At 40.0% G+C, this 5,963-nt stretch overlaps 1 long non-coding RNA gene across 1 annotated transcript; it reads left to right on the plus strand.

Annotated features, from left to right (window-relative positions):
* Window positions 1–1,128: 1,128 nt before the first annotated feature.
* On the plus strand, window positions 1,129–4,677 carry LOC139669277 (uncharacterized). The gene is made up of 3 exons (XR_011697224.1): window positions 1,129–1,619; window positions 3,039–3,150; window positions 4,390–4,677. It is a non-coding gene; the product is annotated as an uncharacterized lncRNA (long non-coding RNA).
* Window positions 4,678–5,963: the final 1,286 nt, after the last annotated feature.

The following is a 5,963-nucleotide window of genomic DNA, read 5'->3' on the forward strand; positions in this document are numbered from 1 at the left end:
TTGCATATTCATCAGCCATATAGAGGAGGTAAAGAGCTGGGAAGGGAAAGAAGAAATGAATGGTCAATAGAGAAGGCTTCAAGGAGAACACAGATTAAAAGATCTATTTATTTTTTGCAGCAGGAGCTAAAAAAAGGGCTGTGCACAATTCCCCACCCCCCATTCCTTTCCATAGCAATTGCTCATGGGCTGCTGCCTCCCCTTGTGTTGCAGGGCACTGTGCCCCTCACACATGGTTCTTGCACATTCCCTCCCCAGTGCACTTGTTCTGAGCCACGCACAAGTGTGTGCACAAGCCCAGAGAAAATTCACTCCCTCACTTTCTCATTTTTTGTACTACGTGCTTTCTTTTCTCTTTGACCATATGTGCCACATGATGAACCTGATTTTGACATGGTACAATTAAAAACTCACATTAATGATAAGCTCTTGGCCTAATTCTGTGTTTTTCTATTTGTCAAAACCCAGCATGCAGTCCTGGGATTGCTCTTCTGTCTTAACACTTCACTGCCTAGAGTCTGGAGGCCCAATTACATAAGTGCTTCTGACTTGCCTGACATGAGGGATAATGAGAATGCTACACACTCAGTTTGATCTAATTTCTCTGTCCTCTTTTTGATTCACACTTTATTTGGCCCATGTTTAGACAAAGGTGCTTTTGAGAAATAGAAGGTTTAGTGAGGAGGAGAGGACCGAATGTTTTAATCACTTGCACGAAATCCCAAGCACATGCTCAGTTTTAAACCTGTGCTAGAGGCAGGGCAGAGATGCTGATGTGTGCCCAGCTGCTCTGATGTGTTCTCATGCTCAGCCTAAGGATGGAGCCAGCTCAGCTCTGCTTAACAGCAACAAAACTTGTCCTTGAGGATGCACCCCAGCTCAGCCACCAGTGCCCTTTCACACCCACTGACAAACCACAGGGACAAAGGGAGGGAAGGCAAGCAGGGAATGAGTTTACATGCAGAACAACTGCTTTCTTCCAGAAATATATGTTGTGAGTTTCTCATGGAAATATCAAAAATCTCTTTTCTCTGGGTTCTAATATTTTCCCTCTTCACCCAACTGTGGAGCTGGGAATGAACATAGTTAATTCTGTTTCAGGGATCCCGAGAAGGATGAGGACAAGGAAGCAGACTTGGGAGACAGAACACGTAGTCAAAGCCTCAAAGAAAAAAAGTATTGTTAAAAATTCCTGCAAGCTAACAGGCAAATTTACTTCAGGTATATACTAACATGTATCTCAAATGTGAAAAATTGAGGTTAGACCAATCCTTACCTAATAACATTTGCTGAAGAAATGGTTCCCTAAAATCTTTGCACCAGGTAAGAAAATTCTTTTTGAGTATTAAGTCCAGCTTTAAAATAGGATTATTTTTTTCAGTCTGTGTGATTTGAAGAATTTAATGGAGCAGAAATAGGGGGTGACATGTCATGTTAAAGAATAAGATAAGAAGTGTCTGCTGTTGTATTCTACTCTAACTTATGTTTTTACTGCACAGGCATAGCAGGATAGATTCAACTCTCTATTAGTCTTTTCTGCAGTTGGAGAGGGAGGATGTTCTTGCACTCTGGGGAAATGTGGAAGATAACCCTGTGACTGCAGATGAGCATCTATTCTGGTAAATCTGTAAATGATGCCTAGCATTAAGTTTATTTCAGAATTTCCTGCCTCATGAATCTGCCAGATGCCAAGGTCTCTCAGGTCTGCTCTAACTGCAGGAGGGCACAGAGGCATCATTGTCAGTGACTTTCCTCCTGCTATTTGGGACCACAAAAAGAAGCATTTGCTAGAGTGTAGTGCAATAGTTTTAGTTTCCAGGAGCTAAAAGAGAAAATAATGCATCTTCCAAATAGCTGGAGGTGACAGAATGGGCCAAGCTGTGTTTTACCTGAGGAGATGCTTGAAGTTCTGTAGTTCAGCTCCCAGCCCTGGAATCACTGTGTTGGGGCTGTTGGGGGTGCAGGTCCATGTTACTGGTGCCATCTTTGCTGCTTTGGCACCAGGCTGGGCCCTTCCTCCTTTCCCAGTGTTTCAAACCATGGAGTATTCTGAGTGCTGGGACCACAGTGAAGCTGAATCATTCAGAAAGGAGGAGTTGCATTGTTTTCTTCCATGTTAGGTTTCTAAATTTATCTGTTGAGTTTCCTGCATTCCGTGTGTCCCAGTATGGGCAGTGTAACCAGTGTTTCTTCATCTGTTAACAATGAGCATAAATGCTTCTTTGGGGGAGGGTATTTCTTTGTCTCAGTTTTAAAAAATGGAATAAAGCTCTTTAACAGCGTGGGTATTTTGCATAATACTGTTCTCCCCAAACTTCCAGGCTAATTCATTTGGGAAACATGGAAGATGTTCTCAAGAGACTTCTTATTGCTTAGCTACTGAAGCACCTGCTAAAACTGAGCTCTTTTAAAAACTGAAAATTATTTAAATGTGAAAAAGAGTGGGTTGATCTGGAAAAGAAACTTCTCAAAAGACTAAAATTAGAATGGAATGTGTTAGGAGAGAAATACGGGTGGGGGAGGAGGACTAAGGTTTTTTAAAATAAAAGTGCTATTGCTTGAGTAATGATGAAGGAAATTCTGGTTAGGATATTAGCTGCTGCTCCAACCCAGAGCAGCCTCTGAATTCAGAAATAATCTTCTTTCCCTAAAGATAGATATCCAATACAGACTCCATTTTTTTTCTGAGTTAATCTAAAGCAAGGCTCAGCTTGGTGTTTATAAATGCAACTTTTGAGTAAATGTTGTTAGTAAACCAAATAAATAGCTCTTGGGTTTTTTGCAACAACCAATAACTGAACAAATACACTTTGCAGATTAAGTTCTGCTCTCTTAAAGTTGCCCAGGTGAGCTTTTCATGTTTGCAGAAACCTTGTCAAGGTGAGGTTACCTTTCATTTTTGCTTTCAGATGTTTTTCATTTCTATCTTGCACTTCATTGCTCTGTGTTTGACTGTTGTCTTGAGTAAAAATCCAGTTAGCTGTCTCAAGGCTAATATTCCATGATGCAATGTTTTTTCTTTCTTGGCTCATTTACAGTTGTGACACCTCTTCTTTTATTTCTGAACTGCCTGTGGTGTAAAGTATTGGAGGATTTTCAAGGAATCCCACTGCCTGGCAGGAAACAAGGAACCACATTGTCTGTAAGATGGTAAGGAGGAGAGTTCCAAGCAATGGCTAATAGTAGGAAAAATACCCCTCTGAGGATGAGAGAAGGTCTCTAGAAATAAATGAACCCCCCTAAACTTAATACTTATAGCTCCTGCAAAGGGCTTTTAACCTTTGCTTTTTCTCAGTTTTATACTGAATAACCATGTTTATATTTCTTAGGAAGTTCTGTTACTTTAAAGTCCTATTTCCCATGGGATTTAAGCTTTTTTTCCATCAGGTCTGTAAAGCACTCTGGTAAAGTCCTGAGCCATATCACTGCTATTCCCAAATCTCTTGGTGTTGGTTCTACACCATCTTTTGTTGCTTTAAAGTCCTATTTCCCATGGGATTTAAGCTTTTTTTCAATCAAGGTCTGTAAAGCAGTCTGATAAAGTCCTGGGCCATATCACTGTTATTCCCAGATCTCTTGGTATTGGTTCTACTCCATCTCACTGAGAAGTAGCCACTTAAAACAGAAATACTTGCATGTCCCCCTCGTGGCTTTTAAGTCTTTGTGTGAAATACTTCATTTAATTACAAAGAGCAGAATGAGTTGGTCTGATTACCTTCCTTTTAAATCCTTTGATTTTCTTCTCCTCCTTGATTTCATTAGTTTGATGTATTGGAAGTCATGAGTGCTTCCTTTAGAGAGACTTGACTGCAGTATTTCAGTTTCTTCCCTAAACATAAAAAATCCTATAGAAGCTTTATGCTGTTGGATATTTTAAATCTGAAGAGTAGGAAGGAATTGAATTTCCTGATTTAAAGTGACTCAGCTAGGTCTGCCTGCTTGTTTCGTAATAGTTTCTCTGCATCCAGCTCAAACCTTGGCTGGCACTCAGTAGAGCTATCAAATGTTTTCTTGAATAATTTGTCATCCCTGCATAAAGTCAGTTTTTAAGCTGTTCCTTGAGGATCCTGGAACAACTATCTAATGAGCAATTATTAGCTCAGAAGGACATGCCTGTGTCATAAGGCATCTGGTGCCATCACTTAGAGCTCCATCAGCTCAGGTCAGGGCAATTACAGGCCTGGCTAACAGGAACCCAGGAATAATAAGTCATTACTTTATTAATATTGTTTGCTTTCATCTGGACACACACACACACATCCCCTTAATGAATCTGCAGCCTAATATGAACTGTTAACTGTATTTCTGTATGAAACCTAAATGGTGGTGCTGGTCTGTACTAAGCAAATTTTAAAGCATTTCTTTTAAGCCTGATACTTTTCTTTCTAGGATTCCTGAGATCTTGAGTTTTCTTTGGAGCAGATATTGTTCCCAACTCCAGGAAATAATTCCCAGTGAAACTTTGAAAAGGAAGTTCATATTTGTTAAAAAGAAAGTTGATATTTTTATGCCATGTATGGTTGCATATGTGGAAGTAATAAAGTGGAAGAATCTAATTAGTGCTATCCAGGCAACGGAAGACCTTGAGTTTGCTTGATTAGAATTAACTGCTGCACACATGAAAGGAGAAATTTAATTCAAATTTCTATTAATCAGAAATACCATCCTGCCAAAATGATTTAAAAAAATAGACGTGCTAATTTTCTGTTTGGGTGATGATGTCCATGTCAAGAGTGATTTTGTGCTTTCATCTTTGAAGTTATATATCATAAAGTTAACTACACACAGAATTATTTCAAGTTTTGTGTGGCTTTTGATTCACAAGTACAGATCAAATATATATTTACATACATAGAGGATATGTACTCTGGCACAAAGCCTCAAAAAATTCAATTTTGTTGTCAGGTTCCCTTTTTTCCCTTCCCACAGTGTTTCTCAAGTAAGGTTCTCTTGCCAGTAAATGTTGTGTAGTTCCATCTCTCTGTCATCTCTTTCCCATCTGCCACTGGACATTGCTTAGTCCAAGGAAGAGGAGGAAAGAAGCAGTGGGGGAGAGGCCTGGCTGGAATTGCCTGTGTTGTTCTGCACATGGAGGTCAGACAGGTCAGCTCACAGGACATAGAGTTATTGGGGGTCTGTCCATGTGGCTCAGTGTCTGTGCCTTGGCTCTGCAGGAAACCTCAGTTTTATGGGAAGCTGCCTGGCAGATCATCACCACTTTGTTGTCATACTTGGGTTTTCCCCTGGTTTTCCTGCAACAACTGGATTATAAGAAAACTGTGTTCAGTTGAAATAGTCTGAGAGAGAGTTAAAGAAAGGCTATTTTATATGCTGAACACCAGCTTTGTGTTGATTTGTGTGTCACAAGCTATCAAGGAGCCTGATAAAATATTAACTCTTGATCTGAAATGCTGCCAACCAGAAAGATGTAGCATCCTGTCTCAGACAGGTCTGGAGGCTGTCCTCCCATCTTCATAAGTCCTGAGAAGTCCAGGTGACACAACTCAATGTGTTGTGTAGATGTCACAGACCAGGAACATATTTTAGGCAGGTTCCTCTGTTTGTGTACAGTTGGCAGGGACAAAACCTTATCTGTTGTCACAAAAGTGCAAATACACCACTCACATGATGGAGACATGTACAGGCTGCTGTCCCATTATGCAGTGGGAACAGGAAAAAATCATCAGGGAACAGCCAAATGTTGAATTTCATGTTCTGTTGGACTGTGTGTTTAGCTCAGGGGTTGACCATCAGCCCTCCTTGATATAAAAATTAATAGATTCTCTTTGAAAGTGGATCAGAGCTGAGTATGTTCAACTGTGCATCAAAGTGCAGAAATAAAAATGTTAGACTAAATTCAATATCTCAAGCATATGTAGCAACAAAGGCAAAGAGAATATAAAGTGCACAAGCAGACTTAGCTTCATGCCTTATTTTGAAAATAGTTTATAGTGGTCTGCATG

This window comes from Pithys albifrons, chromosome 3 (assembly GCF_047495875.1).
Source record: "Pithys albifrons albifrons isolate INPA30051 chromosome 3, PitAlb_v1, whole genome shotgun sequence".
Taxonomy (NCBI): domain Eukaryota; kingdom Metazoa; phylum Chordata; class Aves; order Passeriformes; family Thamnophilidae; genus Pithys; species Pithys albifrons.